Below are 23,384 nucleotides of genomic sequence, written 5' to 3'. Positions count from 1 at the left end.
TGTACTGAAAACTTTGCATGTAGCAAATTTCAAGCTGTCAATCTTTGTGAGTGACTCCCTAAGAAAAGCTTAGTAGTTGTGCCCCCAAAATGGGTGGAGTACTGGACTTCCCCCTGCATAATGAAAGTCCATTGTAGGAAGACCATTCAGAAGATAATTTAAAAGCCTGTTAAACTGCAGCACCTCTACCACTAATTGCTAGGCAACACATTACCATCAGAGGCCCAGATTGCTCTTTAAAAGGTTTTTAAATGATGGTGTGAGGAAATAAAGCCTTGTCATCTAAAGCTTTTTCAAATGTGCTCTTCTTCCTTATGCTAGAAGCAGCAGTCAGCCTGAACTTTGCACATAATGAGACTGTGAATGGCTGATGAGTGTCTGCTCCTAGAGGAAGAAACAATGAATGAGGGGTGAAGTGAATGGGGGCTTTCTTGTCATTGTGTGTAGCTTGAATTAAAGCAAAAAAGAGAACTTCTGGATTTAGCATTAACACTAGAAACCAGATGTCTGCTGTTTTTTTTTTTCCTTCCTTGCTCCCTTTACTCAAAACAACTTGTAATAGAAGACAAACGGACACAATCTCTTAAGAAAAATACAATAAATAACTCTATCAAAAAGGAGCCCTTAATAATGGGAAAAAGAAGCCTCTTTTTAATGTGTTCTAGAATAATCATTTGAATGTTATAACATTATGAATCTGTATAAAGAAATATTTTTATGGTACTGTTTTTGTTTTAATTATTTTTTTTTGAATTAAGTTTTCAAATAACAGCTAAAGGATTGGGGTACTGGATTCTTTATTACACCAAATTAAGTCATCCAAATATTTTTATTGCTATCATTTATTTCATGATAATTGCCTTTCATTAAGACAAACTCTTCCTTTTAATAAACATTATTTCCCAGAATACTCAAAGTTTTACTCTTTGGCATGGCACTGCCTATTTTTTGTTCTTTGGTTTGAACCATTCAATATAGAAAATTGAAGGATGGCCTATCACAGGGCAAGAAAGTGATAATGTTTCTAAATATGAGTTATTCTAAGTCAGATATAGATACTCATGGGTATGCTGTTCAAAGTGGCATCAATTATTTGCTATACTGTTAATGATCCACTAATTCTTGTAAAGTTTCTATTTTATGCAGATCATTTAATGTTGCTAATAATTTTTCTTGTAGAAACTACAACATATGAAGTATATGCTATATTTATTACTTGTAATCCAACTGTTTAAAAATATCTTTAATGTGTCATAGTAGAAAATACAATAACATAATACAAATTCAATAATGCTATTCAAGTAAAAATGAGGAACTTAGTGAAACATAAAAATTAGAGTAAATATAATGATATAGGCTAATATAGTATCTGCAATTAAGTATTAAATTTTCCTGTGTGATTCCTGGCTACTAGAGCCAAAAAGGGAAGGTAATATTCTATATATAATGAAAGAAAATATAAGTTTTTCTCTTTTTTTTTTTTTTAAAGAAATGTCCCTGTAACTAATTAATAATAATAAAGTAACCAGTGGGCATGCCCTATTGCATTAGAATTGTAGACTAGTATCAGATTTGTGAAAGAAATGTATGGTTTCCCCTTAACAAAAAGATTGAAAAAAAAAAGTTTGGTTCTCTTTCAGCATCTGACGTCTGACATCTCAGAGGCTTGGAGGCCAGCTCAGTGCGAAATTCTATTGTGATATGTAGTTTGGGGTGTTTCTGTCTTTAAGCTGTTGACTGACAGCATGCCTAAGAAAACTAAAACAACACAAAGCAAAGAAGGAACTGCCTATAGTTCTAGTGAATATTTGCTCTTTAGGGACTACTCCAGATTGAAAGTTTGTTTTCTTCTTAGTAAATTGAACTCCCTTTTAAAAAATATTAATTGATCATCATACATACAAGGGACTAAGGGAATGTATTCTCTCCTCCGGTCCACAAGGGGCGTGGTTTCAAAGGCAAGAACTTCCTAGCAACATGCCCGACGTGACTTCTTTCACATTTCCATCCAGGAGCTTAGAGGTCTTTGTTTAACTTTGCAGGCGCTGGAAGATAGACTGCCCAGATGAGCTCCGTTTGTCTAGAAAAGCCCACAAAAAGCTATGGGAGGACTGTGGGCCAAACAACAAATCAGGTGTCAGAAATCAAAGATCAATCACTCCAGCGGAAGTTTAAAGAAACTCCTTTCATAGAACAGAAAACTTGAATAGGGCGGGAATAACTCCAGGTTAAAAGTCCCCCTCTTTCTCATCTGGGCAGACTCCATTTCTGGATCCCCTCGCACGACAGCATGAGAGCTCACTCTCTATTTCTTTCTCCTTTTTCTCTCTCTCTGCATAAATAAATCACTTTCTGTAAAACTCTTTGGGGTCCAATTTTTACTTAAATGAGCTCACTCACCATACCTGGTGGGGTCCTCTCCCCCATTCTTGGGTGAGTGAGGGACCATGGGCCTGGAAGAACACATCCTATCAGGGAGCGACCTGAACCAATTGCCTGCAATTCGGTCACAGGACCTCTGACCTTGTTAACCTCAAATGTGAGGTTTAATCTGAAATTAAAATAAATTCACTGTGGTTAATAGAAAAAGTGTATCTCCCTAGCATTGAGGGACTGTGTTGGAGGGACTACCTGTGGTCAGATGCGGGTTTGTTTTGAGTGCAGTAATTCTCTGTTTTTCTGCCTCTGGCCACCTAGGATCCTTTGTTTCACTTTCCTGCCCCTGGCAGGCTAGGTAGGGCCCTTTGTTTCACCTTCCAGCCTCTGGCAAGCCAGGTAGGGCCTTTGTTTCTGATTTTTTCCACCTTTATTTCTTGGAGGTGGGTGGTCTGTGACTCAGTGTTATAAAACAAGTAGCCAGTCTGGTAACAGAGTCAAAGATCAATCAATCCAGAGGAAGTTTGAAAGCATTCCTTTCATTGGATGAGAACATGAATGGGGAGGAAATAACTCAAGGTTAAAAACTCTACCCACCCCAGCCTGGGCTGGAATTCTCTCTGGATCCTCTTCCATGAAAGTGTGGGAGCTGTCCTTTCACTCTGCCTAATAAACTGCACTGTTGCATGCTCTTTGTGTCTATGAGTTCTGTTTCAGCTGCAAAACTCTCCGCACCTGGGGTGCCCCTTTCCCTATTCTTTGGGTTAGGAAGGCCAAGAGCCTGATTTCTGGCTGCAGCTACCATGCTTCCCTGGTGCTCAAGCAGTTAGGACTCCTGGTTTTCACCCAGACGGCCAGAGTGGGAACAAGGGAATCTGGCTGCAGTTACTCCGGTTACAGCGTGGTCTTTCTAGTAGAGCAGTGTGCTCCAATCATTTGCCATAGTTTAAGCTACATTCACCCAGTCATTCTAATAGCATCTACTAAAAGTCCCTTCAACAGTGAAGCATATACAGGAGCTCAGGGGAGCCCAGAGGTAAACTGTACCTGTTTAGGGGCACTGTTCAAAGAAGGACCACTGTTGCTTCAAGTCTTAGTGAAATAATTTTTCTAATCAGGAAATTCAATATTACTCTCCTGGATATGAATCAGATTTTTGAAGATCAAAAGGACACTGCTCTGCTAGTCCAGTTGGCGACTTTTTAAAATAAAATCAAAAGGCAGATTTGCTTCCATTTGATGCTAAAGTTAGGCTACTCTGACTGCCCTGGATCACTGTTTCCAGCATTCAAATAGAAGGTCAGAAGCTTCTGTAATGCACGAAGTGGTGTAGATCTGGGGAATCAGAGTGTAATCAATTTGGCTTAAGCCTTTTGTATTTTCTCATTGACTAGCAAAGATACCATCTTCGCTGTTAAAAGAGCATGATTAAATTTCTTGGCTACCTCTGGTGAAGTGGAAAGTAGCTCTACATTTTCTTTTGTCTATTGGAGATTATAAAATATCTAGAACATATTTCTCCTATTCCTATCTATCCTTTCTATCTTATTTCATCACTATACATTGATGAAGAAACAAGATTTATAGAACATGTCCACTACACAGTCACCACTGTCAGTGTTGCAGAAAACAATGTTCTACAAATATCTGTATGCAGAAAAAAAACCCCAGCAAACTTCAAAACCATTTCTAGATATAGAACTATTAGGAGTGGAAAAACAAATATTCTTTGTCCTACTCACATTTCATTCTGTTTTGTTCTTAGTAATGAGCTGCCCTTTCTGGCGTGACCTTCAGATTATCATCGGGGCAGTTTGACAGGCGGAAAGGTTTGATTCTGTTACTTACTAGCTGTGTAATCACAGGAAATTCACTTGATCTTCTCCTCAGTCTCTTTAAATAGAAATAGTGATTTACACGTTAAAGTTTTGCTGTGTTAAATAAGATCATATGTGTAAAATATCCAGTATTCCTAGCAAGCTTCCAAAATATGATAGGTCCCCCCAGTTGTTTTTTCATTCCATAAATTTGATCAGGTAAACCTAACATTATAAGAATACCCTCCACCCCAGCCCAGTATGGCACTCTGTCCTGATGTCTCTAAGAGTAAAAAATGACCAAAAACAGTGATCTTTCTCTGTAGAAAGTAGAAATGGCACTGGGGATAGGAGGGTGTGGTTATAGGGAGGCAATATTTGCTTTATCTTATATTCCACTTCTACGGTGAGAATGCAGGTAGGTATCATTTGTGTATACAAGTATTCAATAATATTAGTATAAGCACAAAAGTTTATATATAAATATCAGGCCGAGAAATTAATACATTATAAAGACCTCACTCTGCTATTTATTTCTGTTTGTTAAAAGGTAAGCAGCTGGGAATGCACTGGTCAACTATACAAGTGTTTCTTTGACAACCAATTTTCCTTATTGTGCTTTGCAAAATTCTATTACATAATAAGTTTTGGAAGGTGTCATATGCATGTATAACTACTATTCCTTTGTCATTAAAAAGTAGAAAAAATAATTTTGGAGCTATGTAATGTTATATATATTTCAGTGACATTATTAGTTAAAATATCATTTCTGATGTTCAGCCTGTTAGAAGAATGTTTTAAGGAAATAAGTACGTGACATCATAAATATTAACCTTTTAATTATTGACGTTCATTTTTGATTGTGGTACATGTAAAATTAGTCATATTAACCATTTTTGAGTGTAGAATTTAGTGACATTAAGTCTATTTACAATGTAAACCACTGTTATTTCTAAAGCCTTTCATCATTCCAAGTGGAAATGCTATAATCGTTAAGCAATAACTCCCCATTTGCCATTTCTTCAGTCCCAATAATCTCTTATCTTTCTGTCTCTACAAAATTTCCTATTTTAGATATTTTATATAAACAGAATCATACAATATTTTCCCCATTGCATGTGATTTATTTCACTTAGCATGATGTTTTCGAGTTTCACTCATATTTTAATGTGTAAAAGTCTATATTTTTTACACCCGAATAGTATTCCATTGTATATATACATCACATTTTGCTTATTCATCATCCATTGATAAAAAACATAGATTGTGTTCACTTTTGGCCTATTGTGATTAATACTGCAATGAACCTTGGCATACAAATGTTTAAATCCCTATTTTTAATTCTTTTGGGTATATACATAGAATTATGGGTTCATACAGTATTTCTATATTTAGCTTTTCAAAACCTGCCAAACTGCTTTCCATAGCACTGAATTTTATATTCTAACCAGCAATATACAGGTGTTCCGATGTATCCACATCTTTGTCAACACTTGCAATTTTCTGACATTTTTATTCTAGCTATTCAAGTAGGTGTGGAAAGGTATTTCATTGTGGCTTTGACTTATTTACATTTCCTGAATGTCTGATAATGTTGAACATTTTCTTCTGTGTTTAGTGTCCATTTGTATGTCTTTGGAGAAATGTCTATTCTGGTCATTTGCCCAATTTTTAACTGGATTCTTCTTGTTGAGCTGTAGGAGTACTTAATATATTCTTCATACTAGACCATCCTCAGATACATGATTAGCAAATAATTTTCCCATTTGGCAGGTTGTCTTTTTGTTTTCTTGATAATGTTCTTTAATGCACACAAATTTTAATTTTAAAAATTAAATTAATCCCATTTATCTATTTTTCTTTTGCTGCTCATGCTTTTGATATTATATCTAAGGGTCTATTTCCATGTCATGGGTAATTAAGACTTATGCTTACTGTTTTATTCTAAGAGTTATATTATTTTAGCTCTCAAATTTAGGCTGTTAATCCATTTTGAGTTGATTTCTGTATAGGATGTGAAGTAGGGATCCAACTTCTTTCTTTTGCATGTGGAAACTCATTTATTCCAGTAGAATCTGTTGAGGAGGCTACTCCCAGTGAATGGATTTCATTCCTTGTAAAAAATCAGTTGGTATAGATACGAGTTTATTTCTACAATTCCAATCCTATTACATTAGTTCATATGTATATTCTTATGTGAGTTCCACACTGTTTTGATAGTGTGGTTGGCAGTAAGTTTTGAAATTAGGAAGTTTTGGTTCCCCACTTTTCTATTCTTTCGTAAGGTTGTTTTGGCTATTTGGGACTTCTTGAGATTACACATGAATTTGAAGACTGGCTTTTTCTACAAAACAAAGGTGTTGAAATTTTGGTAAGGATTTGGTTGAGCAGATCTACATGTTCAACCAAATCTTTACCAAAATTTCAACACCTTTGTCTCCTGGAGATGACATGTAGATGACTATCTGCATCCTCAAGGTGACTATTCCCACTTTTCTGAATTGTTTTTTAAATCATGAAATTGTGTTTGATTTTGGCCAAAAGATTTTTCTGCATCAATTGAGAAGATCATGAGGGTTTTTTTCCCCTTTTTCTAGTGATGTAATTTTCTTATCTGTGCCACCCTTGCATTTCTGTGATAAATCCCAACTTGGTCTGTATGTTTAATTGTTTTACTATGCCACTGAATTCATTTTTAAGGAATTTTGCATCTATATTCATAAGGAATATTAGTGTAAAATATTGGTTTATAATTTTTGTTTTTTATGATGTCTTTATGTGAATTTGATATCAAGAAAATGTTGGTCTATAAAATGAGTTAGAAAGTATTTACTCTTCTATTCTTTTGAAAATATTTGACAAGCATTGGGTTAATTTTTCTTTAAATGTTTGGTAGAATTTACCAGGGATGCCATCTGGTCCTGGACTTCTCTTTGTTGGGAGGTTTTTGATTAGTAATTTGATCTCTTTACTGTCACAAGTCTATTGAGATTTTCTATTCTTGAGTTATTAAGATTATTTGCAAGTTTCTAGAAATTTGTCATTTATTTGTTATGTAATTTATTTTAAACAGTTGTTCTTAATATAGTCTTTTAATCTCTCTTATTTCTGTAAGATCTGTAGTAATCACTACACAGAATGTCCAATCCTTTGACTTCCTTGTGCCACATTGGAAGAAGAGTTGTCTTGTGTCACATATAAAATGCACTAACACTAACAATAGGTAATGAGCTAAAAAATGCAAAAAAAAATCACCTCATAATGGTTTAAGACAGTTTATGAATTTGTGTTGGGCTGCATTCAAAGCTGTTCTGGTCTGCATGTGGCCTGCAGGCTGTGGGTTATATGAACTTAGTCTACATATTCATTACTAGTTGTATTTATTTATATTTTCTTTCTTTGTCAATCTAGCTAAAAGTTTGTGTCAATTTTTTTGTTATTTTTATTTACAATTTTTTTTTTAATTAAAAAGGATTTTCATTTTTTCCGAAACTTGCACCAATGTAAAGCAAAGCTTTAGTTGATGCAAGTGTGTTGTTTAGGTGTTAGCAGTACTGCCCTCACTATGCGCTCATTAGACAGTAGCGCAGCCCCAAGAAAAGGATGGTTAAGTTTGTGTCAATTTTGTTGATGTTTTCAATGAATAAACACTTCGTGTCATTGATTCTCTTTATTGCATTTCCATTATTTATCTCCACTTTAATATTTATAATTTGTTTTTTTTTGCCAACTGTTTTTTAAAATTTTTTAAAAAATATTTATGCTTAACTATTATATACAACAGAATGGTGGAATATATTTATTGGGGCACCTATAATGTTTTGATACAGACAGCATATAATGATGACATCAGGGTAATTGGAGTCTATCACCTCAAGCCTTTATTATTTTTTTGTGTTAGGCACATTCCAATTCTATTCTTTTGGGTACTTCTAAACATATGATAAATTATTATTAACTATACTCACTCTACTGTGGAACTGAATACTGGTGCTTATTCATTCTATCTAATGGTATTTTTATACCCATTAACCATTCCTACTTTATTCCCCCACCCTGCTACCCTTCTTGGTTATTGGCAACTGTCATTCTATTGTCTAGCTCTATAAGTTTGTTTTTTAGCTCCTACAGATGATGACATGTAACATTTGTCTTTCTGTGACTGATTTATTTCACTTAATGTCCTCCAGTTCCATCCATGTTGTTGCAAATGACAGAATTTCATTATTTTATGGCTGAATAATATTCAATTGTGTATATGTGTCAAATTTTCTTTATCCATTTCCACTGATGGACACTTACGTAGCTTCTATATATTGGCAATTGTGAATAGTGGTGCAATAAATACAGGAGTGCATGTATCTTTTTGATACAGATCTCCTTTTTTGTGACATATAGCTAGTGGTGGGATGGTTGGATCATACGGTAGCTCTCTTTTTAGTTTTCTGAGGAACCTTAACGTAGTGATTGTACCAATTTACATTCCCCTCAACGGTGTATGAGCATTCCCTTTTCTCCACATTTCTGCCAGCATTTGTTGTTGCCTATCTTTTGGATAAAAGCATTTTAACTGGGGTGAGATGATACCACAGTAACTTTTAACGTGCAAATGAATTTTTATTTGAATAATTATACCATTAAGCTCTAGAATTTCCATTTACTTATTTTTTAAAAAGTTTCTATTTTGTTTTCATTGATATTGTCATTTCATTCATAAATCTTTTTCTTATTTTGTTTCATTCCTTGTTCATGTTTCTCTTTAGCTTTTGAGCATATTTAAGACAGTTGTTTCAAAGTCTGATAATTCTGATATCTGGGCTTTCTCATGAGTAATTTTGGTATTTTTTTAAATTAAGTAATATGTTTCTGTTTTCTGTATGCCGTTATATGATGCTGAGGGATGGAAGCTAGACAACAAAGAGTTCACAGTGTACGATTGTTTTCACTTAAATTTATATAAAGGCAAACTAATCTATAGTGATAACAAGCAGATTAGTAGTTGCCTAAAGATGGGTTTATAGGGATGAATGGATTATAAATGGTAACAAATTATGGGGGATAATGGAAATGCCTATTTTCTTTATTGTGGCTATTGTTTCATAAAGTATCTATATCCAACACTGACCAAAGGCCACACACTTAAAGTGATTTATTGCATTCCAATCATACATCAGTAAAGTTAAAAAAATAAGATTTGTGAAAAATCCACTTGCAAGTAAGGAAATGTATAAAAGTTAAATTTAAACATTGGATCTTTGAAAGTAACCTATGAAAACAAAATGTTATATATATATATATGCTTTGGGAAAAATGTGTGTGTATATAAAATAAGCACTCAGAGCAAAAATAACCACTTGAGTAATGTTTGAGTAAGTTGAGACATACGAAATTTGTAGGATTTATTACAGAACTTCAGCTAAGCTACATTTTAAAAATTTTTATGGGGCGATGCAGTGTGTAATATAAAGGTACCCGTATTAGTTGGCTTGGGCTGCCATAACCAAATACCACAGACTGGGTGGCTTGACAAATAGAAATTAATTTTTTTTTTTACAACGTTGGTGACTGGAAGTCCAAGATATGGGTTTCTGCCGGATTGGTTTCTGATGAGGCCTTTCTCCATGGCTTGCAGATGGTATCTTCTTCTTGTCTTCACATGATTTGTTTTCTGTACCTGCACACATGCACATAGAGGAGACTGTTCTCATGTCTTTTCTGCTCCTTAAGGACACCAGTCTTATTAGATTAGATTTCTACCTTTATAAACTTGTTCATTATTAATCACCTCCATAAAGGCCCTATCTATAAGTATAGTCACATTGAGGGTGAATACTTCAACATATGAATATTGAGGAAACACAATTCAATCCATTACAGCAAATAACAAGAAACTGTGAAAACAATATTTGACCAGTCTGATTTTTCTTACCTACTGTATTAGAACTATATCAGCATAAATAGCAGAATTAAAGGCACGATTCTAACAAAAATGTATGAAATAGGTACTCATAATGATTACTCCATTTTTGACTATTGCCAACTTTGTCTCTTTCCTAATTCTTATCTTTCAACTTTCCCTTCTAAGACACATCAGAGTCACTACTGAGCCAACACTACTCCACATTCTCTCAGTTGTGCACTAGTAGTTTTGGAAAATATTATTAGTGTTCATTGTGTTCAATTCTTCTGTCTTTGTTGGGCACATGAAAAGACTTTCTACCTCCTTTGAAGTTAACTTGGCACTGATGGGATGGAAGTGGAAGCTATGTGTATCACTGTAATAAGTTGAATAGTGTCCCCTAAAGCTATGTCCAACTCCTCATTGTTACATCTATGGATGTGATCTCATTTTAAAGTAAGGTCTATGTAGGTATAATTAAGTTAGGGATCTCAGGAGATCATCATATATATGTATATATATATAATATATAACATACGATATAATATATATAGTATAAATGTTTGATGTTTGACCCAGCAATGCCATTACTGTGTATATACCCAAAGGGCCATAAATCATTCTATTATAAAAATACATGCACATGTATGTTCATTGCAGCACTATTTACAATAGAGCAGTAATGGAATCAACTTAAATGCCTATCAATGATAGAATGGATAAAGAAAGTGGTACATATGTACCATAGAATATGATGCAGCCATGAAAAGGTAGACTATCAGTTCTTTTGTAGCTATGTGGATGGAGTTGGAAGCCATCATCATCAGCAAACTAACACATGAACAGAAAACCAGACACCATATGTTCTCACTTATAAGTGAGGGCTGAAGGATGAGAAAATGTAGACATATGTAGGGGGAAACAACACACACTGGACACCTGTGGTAGGGGCAGATTGGAGGAGAGAGAGAGCAATAGGAAGAACAGCTAATAGATGCTGAGATGATCTGTGCAGTAAACCCACACACACTACACACACACACACACACACACACACACACACACACACACACTCACACATGCATAATAGAAAAATGGAAGGGGATTTGAGATACAAATGGAGGGGGAAGGCCATGTGAAGACAGAGGCTGACTTCATAGTTATTCAATTATAAGTAAAGACAGCCAAGGCTTATTGGCAAACCACCAGAGGCTAATAGGCTAAAAGAAAGACATACACAGGCTGGAAAGATGGCTGAATAGGAACAGCTCCGGTGCACAGCTCCCAGCAAGATTGATGCAGAAGGCAGTGATCTCTGTATTTCCAACTGAGGCACCTGGCTCATATCATTTGGACTGGTTGGACAGTGGATGCAGGCCAAGGAGGTTGAGCCAAAGCAGGGTGGGGTGTCCCCAACTGGTGAAGCGCAATGGGCTGGGGAACTCCCTCTCCTAGCCAAGGGATGCCATTAGGGACTGTTCCCTGCACTCTGGCCCAGATACTGTGCTTTTTCCATGGTCTTCACAACTCACAGACCGAGAGATTCCCTCCAGTGCCTATAACACCAGGGCCCTGGGTTTCCAACACAAAACTGGGTGGCCATTTGGGAAGACACCGAGCTAGCCACAGTAGTTTTTCTTTTTCATAGCCCAATGGCACCTGGAATGCCAGTGAGACAGAACCGTTCACTCCCCTGGAAGATGGCTGAAGCCGGGGAGCCAACCTATCTGACTTAGTGGGTTCCAACCCCATGAAGACCAGCAAGCTAAGATTCACTGGCTTGAAATTCTCCCAGCCTTTACAGAAGCCTGAGCTTTACCTGGGATGTTCAAGCTCAGTGGGGGAAGGGGTATCCACCATTGCTGAGGCTCAAGTAGGCGGTTTTAACATCACAGTGTAAACAAAGTCCCTGGGAAGTTCGAATTGAGCAGAGCCCATGGCAACTCAGCAAGTCCTCTACAGGAAGACTGTGTCACTAGATTCCATCCACACTGGGCAGGGCATCTCTGAACAAAGGTAGCAGCCTGTCAGGGAATTACAGATAAAGACCCCACCTTCCTGGGACAGCCTGGGAAAAGGGGTGGTTGTGGGTATAGCTTCAGCAGACTTACACATTCATCCCTACCTGGCAGCACTGAATACAGCAGAGGATCTCCCAGCACAATGTTCGAGCTCTGATAAGGGACAGACTGCCACCTCAAGCTGCTCTCTGACCCTTGTGTTTCCTGACTGGGAGACATCTCCCAGTAGGGACCAACAGACAACTCATACAGGAGAGCTGTGGCTGGCATCTGGTAGGTAAACTTCTGGGACAAAGCTACCAGAGGAAGAAACAGGTAAATATCTTTGCTGTTCTACAGCCCCTGCTGGTTATTCACGGCAAGTAAGGTCTGGAGCGGACCTCTACCAAACTCTGGCAGACCTGCAGCAAAGGGGCCTGACTCTTAGAAGGAAAACTAACAAACAGAAAGAAATAGTTTCAACAGCAATAAAAAGGACATCCACTCAGAGACCCCAACCAAAGGTCACCAACTTCAAAGACCAAAGGTAGATAAATCCATGAAGATGGGAAGAAACCAGGGCAAAAAGGTTGAAAATTCCAAAAACCAGAATGCTTCTTCTCCTCCAAGGGATCACGACTCATCACCAGCAAGGGAACAAAACTGGATGGAGAATGAGTTTGACGAATTGACAGAAGCAGGCATCAGAAGGTGGGTAATAATAAACTTCTCTGAGCTAAAGGAACATGTTCTAACCCAATTCAAGGAAGCTAAGAACCTTGAAAATAGGTTAGATGAATTGCTCACTAGAATAACGAATATAGAGAAGAACATAAATGACCTGATGGAGCTGAAAAACACACACAATAACTTCATGAAGCATACACAAGTTTCAGTAATGGAATTGATCAAGCAGAAGAAAGGATATCAGATATTGAAGATCAACTCAATGAAGTAAAGTGAGAAGATACGATTAGAGACAAAAGCATGAAAAGAACAAGGCTCCAAGAAATACAGGATTATGTGAAAAGACTTAATCTACATTTGATCCGTGTACCTGAAAGTGTTGGGGAGAATGATACCAAGTTGGAAAACACTCTTCAGGATATTATCCAGGAGAACTTCCTCAACCTAGCAAGGCAGACCAACATTCAAATTCAGGAAATACAGAAAACACCACAAAGATACTCCTCGAGAAGAGCAACCCCAAGACACACAATTATTAGATTCACCAGGGTTGAAATGATAGCAAAAATGCTAAGGGTGGCCAGAAAAGTTGGCTTACCCACAAAGAGAAGCCCATCAGACTAACAGATCTCTCAGCAGAAACCCTACAAGCCAGAAGAGGGGTGGGGGCCAATATTCACATTCTTAAAGAAAAGAATTTTCAACCCAGAATTTCATATCCAGTCAAACTAAGCTTCATAAGAGAAGGAGAAATAAAATCCTTTATGGACAAGGAAATGCTGAAAGATTTTGTTACCACCAGGCCTGCCTTACAGGATCTCCTGAAGGAGGCACTAAACATGGAAAGGAACAACTGGTACCAGCCACTGCAAAAAATACCCAATTGTAAAGACCATTGACACTATGAAGAAACTGCATCAACTAATGGGCAAAATAACCAGCAATCATCATAATCACAGGATCAGATTCACACATAACAATATTAGCCTTAAATGTAAATGGGCTAAATGCCCCAATTAAGAGACACAGACTGGCAAATTGTGTAAAGAGTCAAGACCCATCCGTGTGCTGTATTTAGGAGACCCATCTCACGTGCAAAGACACATAGACTCAAAGGGATGGAAGAATATTTACCAAGAAGATGAAAAGAAAAAGAAAAAGCAGGGGTTGCAGTCCTAGTCTCTGATAAAACAGACTTTAAACCAAAAAGATCAAAAGAGACAAAGAAGGACATTACATAATGGTAAAGTATCAATGCAACAAGAAGAGCTAATGATCCTAAATATATATTCACCCAATACAGGAGCACCAGGATTCATAAAGCAAGTTCTTAGAGACCTACAAAGAGACTTAGATTCCCACACAATAATAGTGGGAGACTTTAACATCCCACTGTCAATATTAGATTAATGAGACAGAAAATTAACAAGGATATCCAGGACTTGAACTCAGATCAAGGGGATCCAATAGCTGTCTACAGAACTCTGCACCCCAAATCATCAGAATATACATTTTTCTCAGCACCATGTAACACTTATTCTAAAACTGACCACATAATTGGAAGTAAAACACTCCTCAGCAAATACAAAAGAATGGAAATCATAACAAACAGTTTCTCAGACCATAGTGTGATCAAATTAGAACTCAGGATTAAGAAACTCACTCAAAACTGCACTACATAGAAATTGAACAACCTGCTCCTGAATGACTACTGGATAAGTAATGAAATGAAGGTAGAAATAAAGACATTCTTTGAAACCAATGAGAATGAAGACACAATGTACCAGAATCTCTGGGACACATTTAAAGCAGTGTATAGAGGGAAATTTATAGCACTACGTACTCACAAGAGAAAGCAGGAAATATCTAAAATCAACACCCTAACGTCACAATTAAAAGAACTAGAAAAACAAGAACAAACAAATTCAAAAGCTAGCAGAAGGCAAGAAATCACTAAGATCAGAGCAGAATTGAAAGAGATAGAGACACAAAAAACCCTTCAAAAAAAAATCAATGAATACGGGAGCTGGTTTTTTGAAAGATCAACAAAATAATCCACTAGCCAGACTAATAAAGTAGAAAAGAGTGAAGAATCAAATAGATGCAATAAAAAATAATAAATGGGATATCACCACCAATCCAACAGAAATGTAAACTACCATCAGAAAATAATGTAAACACCTCTATGCAAATAAACCAGAAAATCTAGAAGAAATGGATAAATTCCTGGACATTTACAGCCTTCCAAGATTAAACCAGAAAGAAGTTGAATCCCTGAATAGACCAATAACAAGTTCTGAAATTGAGGCAGCAATTAATAGCCTACCAACCAAAAAAAGTCCAGGACCACTCTCACAGCTGAATTGTATCAGAAGTAGAAAAAGGAGTTGTAACCATTCTGTCTGAAACGACTTCAAACATTAGAAAAAGAGGGACTCCTCCCTAACTCACTTTATGAGGCCAACATCATCCTACTACCAAAACCTGGCAGAGACACAACTAAACAACAAAATTTCAGGCCAATACCCCTGATGAACATCAGGGCAAAAATCCTCAATAAAATACTGGCAAACCGAATCCAACAGCACATCAAAAATCTTATCCATCATGATCAAGTCAGCTTTATCCCTGGGATGCAAGGGTGGTTCGACATACACAAATCAATAAACATAATCCATCACATAAACAGAACAAAAGAAAAAAACCCACATGATTATCTCAATAGATGCAGATAAGACCTTTGACAACATTCAACAGCCCTTTATGCTAGAAACTCTCCACAAACTAGATATTGATGAAAAGTATCTCAAAATAACAAGAGCTATTTATGACAAACCCACAGCCAATATCACACCGAATGGGCAAAACCTGGAAGCATTCCCTTTGAAAACCAGCATAAGACAAGGATGACCCCTCTCTCATCACTCCTTTTCAATGTAGTATTGGAAGTTCTGTCCAGGGCAATCAGGCAAGAAAAATAAATAAAGCATATTCAGTTAGGAAAAGGGGAAGTCAAATTGTCTCTCTTTGCAGACAACATGATTGTATATTCAGAAGACACCATCATCTCAGCCCAAAATTTCCTTAAGCTGATAAGCAACTTCGGTAAAGTCTCAGGATACAAAATTGATGTGCAAAAATCACAAGCCTTCCTATACACCAGTAACAGACAGAAAGCCAAATCATGAGTGAAGCTCCATTCACAATTGCTACAAAGAGAATAAAATACCTAGGAATACAACTAAGAATGAACGTCAAGGACCTCTTCAAGGAGAACTACAAACCAGTGCTCAGAGAGGACACAAACAAATGGAAACACATTCCATGCTCATGGTTAGGGAGAATCAATATCATGAAAATGGCCACACTGCCAAAAGTAATTTATAGATCCAGTGTAGCATAGACTAGTAGTACCCTGACTAATACAGAAATGAAGAAGCTCGGGGATACAGTCAGAAACATTACTGTGCATTTCACTTTGAGTTCAAAGTTAATTGTTCTTTTGTAGATCGTATCATTTTAAGGTCACAACCAACTTTCATATTCAATAAATAATTTTTTTATTAAATGTACAGCGCTGGAGAGAGAGGAAGAAGTCAATAATAGAATGCTGAAGAAAGGGGTTGAATACCAACTCCCAGATTCTTATAATATCTTTGATGAAATATAGAATTATCTATAAACTGGACATGGCTGGAGAAAAATGGATGTTCAGTAGTATTATTTCTCATTTGGTTTCTATTAAAATTATCCAGAGACATTAAGAAAAACCTGTTTTTCCCCATAGCTGACTAGAATGAAAACTTTATTGCAGGGGACATTTCTGTAGTTTAATTCATATATGAGACATGAATATGGTAAGGATAAGATGTTTCAACAGTGCTCATTATAAGTGGGGCTTGAATAAAAAGATAATTTCTTTTTGACTCTATTCAGACTGCTGGATAAATTCAATTGAACTTTTTGGTTGATACCTGTTCTTTTATTTTCTCAGATTTTTAAAAATTTTGTCTCCATTTTAATTTTTTTCTTCAGTTGGCAAACAAATATCAACTGGAGCTTACATGAGATCAAAACAATTTTCATTGGAATGAGATGCTCCCATATATACTCAAATTCATATTCCTATTGTACCTCTATCCCATAAAATGAGTGAAAAATTATGTTAGATGCTCACAATATTTTTCTAAAAAATAGGCTTTTGTCATTTCTTTATCCAATATATTTTATAAGCTACTTAGAGTATAATGCCTCTTTCAATGGGAGAATAATATATTCTGTACTGTAGAAATTAATAAGAGGCTCTTGTGTTTTATTTAATAATGCCATTTTCATTCATGAATTTGTAATCCTTATGAACAAGACATGTTTCTAGCTGATCAGTGTATAAGACAACAGATGGGATTCTGTTTCCTTATGAAAATCATATTTTATTGAAGGAGAAAAAAAACCCGATACCATAATATAAAACATATGCTGGAAAAAATAAAGCATGGAAAGAGTAAGCATATCTATTTTAGACAGATGAATTAAATAAGGTGTTATGAGGAAGTGATGTTTGAGCAAAGACCTGAGCGGAGTCAGAGAGTGGAATGAGAAAGTGTCTGGACAAACACTACCTCAGAGGAAGGAAAGCATCTCAGGCCAAACTCAGGCTATGTGAAAAGGCCCTGCATTGTGCTGGTTATATAACAGACACAGCCAATAGGCTTGTGAGGCTAGGTCAGAGAGAACAAGGAAGAGGCAATACCTGTATGATATGAAGATGTACCCCGTAGCCAGACCATGGTGGACCTGAGAAACCACAATTAAACATTTTAGATTTTATTCTAGATGTAGTAGGAGGCTATTGGGGGACATGGAAGCACTGACCAGAAACTGACAATATATTTTGTGTTTTAAATGGATAATTTGGCTGTTAGGTTGAGTATAAAATGTAGTGAAATACCAAGGGGAACAGAGAAAAACAAAAAGCCTTCTGCAGCACTGGAGGGAAGTGGCCTTGGTGACTTGGATTGGTGTGATTAATGGTGGAAGTAATAAGAAAGGGTGAGATTTCAGACATACCTGGAAGTAGGGCCACTCAGTCCTTTATTTCTCTAGCTTTATTCCCAGCCATCTTGCTGATGTTGAGTGTGAGAAAATTGTAAGTCAGGGCAATTGGGGAATTAGCGGTGCTGATCCCTACATGGATAATTAAGGTTTACGGTTGATGATCTGACTTCCAGAAAGGCCACCATCATTTGGCATTTTTTTCTACAAAAAAATTACATAACAAATATTTTCTCTTTTTTATTTCTCTCTTGAAAACTTCCTCCCTTAAAAGATACATATATACCCATTCACCTATATGCCATATCCATCTATGTATATCTCTCTATCATACATTTATCCATCTGTCCATTCTTTCAACACTGTTGCATAGAGTTGTGTATTGAAAAAAAATCAACAGAATACAAAATAAAACATTAAAAAAACTTCCCTGGTGAGGGGGGTAAGGAATGCTGAACTCCATCCCAAACTATGTGCCAAGCTGTGAGCTAGAATTCACTAGGAGGACCAAGGTCTTGTTCTTTGCACAATGGTACCAACTGTTTAATTTTCTTGTTTAGAACCTTGGAAAATAAGACTCTAAGAAGAAAAACCTTTAAAGATAAAGATATAGAGTTACCTTCTTTTTTTAAACTTTTGTCATTTACAAAAAATAATTGTAGTTAAAAAATTGTGCTTTAATATTTTATATCCAAAACAGCATTCATCTATATTAGGGTTTTCACTAATTTACTACATGTACATACTTTTATATTTTTAATTCTTTATTTGTATGTACTCTTGGTTTGAAGTGATCATTCTGCCCATGTCTCAATAAAAGACATTTCCCCTTCTCTGTCATGTTTATTGATGCGACAGCCTAATACATGATCAGAATACATGCAGGATCAGAATTTGGACTGTATCTTCTTGGAACCTAATTCCAGGAATCAATCTTAGGAACAGAAGGCAAATTAGACAAGAGCCCATTAAAGCTACAGCAATGTGAAAGCCAAAATGCCATCAAAAGAATATGGCACAGGCTCTCTAATTATGAAATATTGATCCTTACAATATGGGAGATGTTACATCTGTTCAGAAAGTTTTAAAATGGGCAAAGGACGTGAACAGACATGTCTCGAAAGAAGACATGCAAGTGACCAACAAACATATAAAAAATGCTTATCATCACTAATTATCAGAGAAGAGCAAATCAAAACCATAGTGAGATACCACCTTACACCAGTCAGAATGACTATTATTAAAAAGTGAAAGCATCACAAATGCTGCGGAGGTTGTGAAGAAAAGGAAAGGCTTATACACTGCTGGTGGGAATGCAAATTAGTTCAGTCACTGTGGAAAGCAGTTTGGAGATTTCTCAAAAAACTTATAACAGAGCTACCATTCAATGCAGCAATCCCCTTACTAGGTATATACCCAAAAGAAAATAAATAATTCTACCAAAAAGAAACATGCACTCTTATGTTCATTGCTATGCTATTCATAATAGTAAAGACATGGAATCAATTTAAGTGTCCATCAACTGTAGATTGGATCAAGAAAATGTGGTACACATACATACCATGGAATATCATGCAGCCATAAAAAAGAACAAAGTCATGTTCTTTGTGGCAACAAGGATGTAGCTGGAGGCCATTATCCTAAGCAAATTAAGGCAGGAACAGAAAGCCAAATATCACATGTCCTCACTTATAAGTGGGAGCTAAACATTGAGTACATGTGGATATAAAGATGGGAATAATAGACGCTGGTGAATTCTATACGGAGAAGGGAGGGAGGATGATGTGGGTTGCAAAACAACCTATTGGGTATTATACTTACTCCTTGGATGACAAGATCTGTACACCAAATCTCAGCAATATGCAATATACCCAGATAACAAACCTGCAAATATACCCCCTGAATACAAAATAAAATTGAAATTATTAAAAAAAGAAAGTTTTATATTATGTTATTTGTAAAACAATCCCTCATTTCATATTTTCTCTGATTAAGTGATTTATTTGGCAAACATTATCTTCTGCAAGTGTGAAGCTTCATTGTTACTTAAAGAAGTATACCTCTTTTGAATATTTTCCATGAATTCAAAAATCATGTTGAATATTTTCCTGAAATGATCATCCCCATAAGGCAACAATCCAGAATTTTAAGTGAAAACTGTATGTTTAATTAACTATTTTTGATTAAATGAAGAACTCCATATTTCACATCATTAAAGGAGTGCTCTAGATTGTGCTACCTTCTAAATGACTATCTTATTCAGCTTGGCTGCCATTAAAAAATGACTGTAGACTGGCAGCTTCAACAACAGACATTTATTTCTTATAGTTCTGGATAAGAGAAGTTTCAGATCACGGTCTCAGCATGGTTGGGTTCTTGGTGAGGGCTCTTTTCTGGGTTGGAGACTGTTGACTTCTCATTATATTCTCATACAGGACCGAGAAAAGGAGCTTTCGTGTCTTTCTCTTAAGGACACAAACCCTATCATGGGGCCCCATTCACATGATTCATTTAGTACTAATCACCTCCCCAAGACCCCACCTCTAGATACCATCACATTGAGTGTTAGGAAGTTTGAATTTTGGGGAGACCCAAATTCAGCCCATTAACAATGACCTTCAACCAGTATAGTCTGAATGAGCCATATGTGGAAATGAAACTTACCAACAATTTTTCTTATAAAAGTGGAAAGGATAACCACATTAAGTCATTTCATATGATTCCTTGAATTCAGACAAATAAATTTCCTGAAATTCTCTTCAGAGCTGATTCATTTGATCTAAATGGCATTAGTGCCATATGTGAACGTTAGGCCTCTTTTAAAAATGATGGGGGCTAATAAATGCTTTAGGAATTTGTTTTTCTGAAGTGAACTAATGACAGAGAAACATATGGTGGAATATATTTTTAATTACTTTTCAACAATGTTAAATGATTTTTTCCTTATTTTCATATTTAATGTTCTTGATCAAGCTTACTGGAGAATATTCTCAGAACAGCATTTTGTATAACACATGACTAATTTTATGAGTAATATATATTGATATATGTAAGCAATGTCTTTACTGTAGGATTTTTAGAAATTTGCTTATGATTCTTTATGTCTTCGTATGGAAAGTGCTTTCCTTTCCCCCTCCCCAAACTAGGATTGCCACCGCTGAGATTTTCCATTCTGTTGATAAATTTTTTTAAATCAGTAATTTGGATTTGATTTGACTGTTTCAGGTTAAGGCTAACTTAAACACTAAGAAACCATTGAAAGCCCAGGCTTAAAGAGTTAAGTTTTTAACCCCAGCTGTTCAGTTTTATTGTATTTAAGGAGCGTGGCATATAGTTGTGTTGTTGGGCTGAAGTGTTTGAAACTTTCAGGTTAAATGAGCTGAAGCAATTAGGGAAATCTCTGCTTCTATTCATGCCACAAAATGTTGTAGACTGCTGATGCTTCCTACCGCCAGTAAGCAGAAATTACATTAGATTCAATACTGAAGGTGAGATAATGGCTGTACTAGTCTGTTCTCACCCTGCTAATGAAGACATACCTGAGACTGGGTAATTCATAAAGGAAAGAGGGTTAATTGACTTACAGTTCTACAGGGCTGGGTAGGCCTCAGGAAACTTATAATCATGGTGGAACGGGAAGCAAACACATCCTTCTTCACATGGCAGCAGGAAGGAGAAGAATGAGAGTGAAGCAGAAGTCCCTTACAAAATCATCAGATCTTGTGAGAACTCACTCACTATCACAAGAACAGCATGAAGGTAACTGTTCCCATGATTCAATTGCCTCCCACTAGGTCCCTCCTATAACACTTGGAGATTGTGAGAACTAAAATTCAAGATGAGATTTGGGTGGCGACACAACCACCAAACCATACTGAGGGACTGTGTTAGAGGAACTTCCTGGGTGGCTAGGGGTTTTATTTCAAATGCAGGACTTTCACTGCCTCTGGCCGGCTAGGGCTTTGTTTGCAGTGCAGGACTTTTCCCGCCTCGGCAGGTTAGGGTTTGTTTCCAGTTTTCCCGCCTCTGGCTCTTAGGAGCTTTGTTTGAGGGCAGGAACTTTTCCTGCCTCTGACTCAGGGTTTTAAAATAGTAACCAATCTGGTAAAAGATTCAGAGATCAATTATATCTAGAGAAAGATTGAAAAAACCCCTCTTATTGGATGAGAACAAGAATGGGGAGGCAATAACTCAGGGGTATGATCTCCAGCTGCCAAAGCCTGCAGCCGCACCCTCTCCGGGTCCCCTTCCATGGCGTGGAAGCAAAATGTCCTTTCGCCCTACCTAATAAACTGCACTACTGCACACTCTTCGGGTCCATGAGTTCTATCCGAGCTGTAACACTCACAGCAACACTGAGGCCCCCTTTCCCATTCTTCAGAGTTGGGGAGGCCAAGAACCTAAATTGCAGCTAATCTGGTTACAATATCAATGGCTTAAATAAAAATTCATTGCATGTAAAGAGTCATATACACATAAGAAATTAAAGCTAGGACTAGATTTCCCACTCTATACATCATTCTCACAGGCCATCTTTCTTTCTTTTGGGGACCAGCTAGATTATAATCTACATACCTGCCTTTGCCACTCCATTATTAAAGAGAAAGCAACATAGCATAATACTGCCCAACACATCTTTATTTGTCTTTCTGTTTATCTCTGTCTTATATTGTGCCTTTGTTTCCAGGAATTGAAAAACTGCCAGTCTATAATTGTTAGCTCAGGGCACTTGCTTTCACTTTTAATGAAAAATGAGTACACACAAACACGAAACAGATTGAAGCAAAACTTTTCTAGAGCTCAAACTCCATGGTAGATAATATTTCCACATTTGAATATCCCGGATGTTTTGGTTTTCAGCAAAATTTAACAAGTGGGACTTCTGACATACAATTGAGAGACATTCATATTGAACTACCTTTCAAATGGGAATTTATTCAATGAAATTTTCCACCAAGAATGCCACAGCCTTTGGTTTATCATCTTTAGAAAACTCTGGACACTTCATTCTCAACCGTCTGTAACTATGCTTCCTGTATGGTATTAGATCTAGAAATTATTTTCTAAGATGCTGCACAACTATTATAGAAAGTGACTAAGAAAACTTCCTACTTCAAAATAGACTGGCTTACAAAGAGAAAGCATAGAATGTGTTGGTTCTCCCTGAAAATTATTTATAGAGGGAATTCTGACCATATGTTAAATGGAGCCGCTCACTTTGCTTATCTGCTACCTCCAGAAAAAAATCAATAAATACTTTGACTTCCATTATCACTGTCACTCCCACTATCATCCCCCTCATCTCAGAAATTACCCAAAACACTGCACTAGAATGGTCTGTGACTCTGTTTCTTAGCAGCACCTCAGAAATTCGGCTTTGTAGTCAGAGTTTTGCCTCCAATTAAAGGCATTGCTAAGAATTCTTAGAAATGACCTGTTTATAAAATCTCACTGGAAAATAAGAAACAAAGTTCCTTTCAGATTTCATTTTCAGTTCAGAAGGAGGAGAAAATGTTCCATTATTCTAGTGTGCTGCGTTCTCTGGTCTGAAAA

The 23,384-nt window shown here is 36.5% G+C and overlaps 1 non-coding gene across 1 annotated transcript; it reads right to left on the bottom strand.

Moving 5' to 3' along the window:
• Positions 1-7,675: 7,675 nt before the first annotated feature.
• LOC116561655 lies at positions 7,676-7,801 on the bottom strand. Its single transcript, XR_004273542.1, has one exon. It is a non-coding gene; the product is annotated as a U4atac minor spliceosomal RNA (small nuclear RNA).
• Between the last annotated feature and the right edge of the window lie 15,583 nt (positions 7,802-23,384).

Source organism: Sapajus apella, unplaced genomic scaffold (genome assembly GCF_009761245.1).
Source record: "Sapajus apella isolate SASKATOON/1434 unplaced genomic scaffold, GSC_monkey_1.0 scaffold29, whole genome shotgun sequence".
NCBI lineage: Eukaryota > Metazoa > Chordata > Mammalia > Primates > Cebidae > Sapajus > Sapajus apella.
The sequence above is the reverse complement of the archived record's forward strand: the minus strand, read 5'-3'. Positions and strand labels throughout refer to the sequence as shown.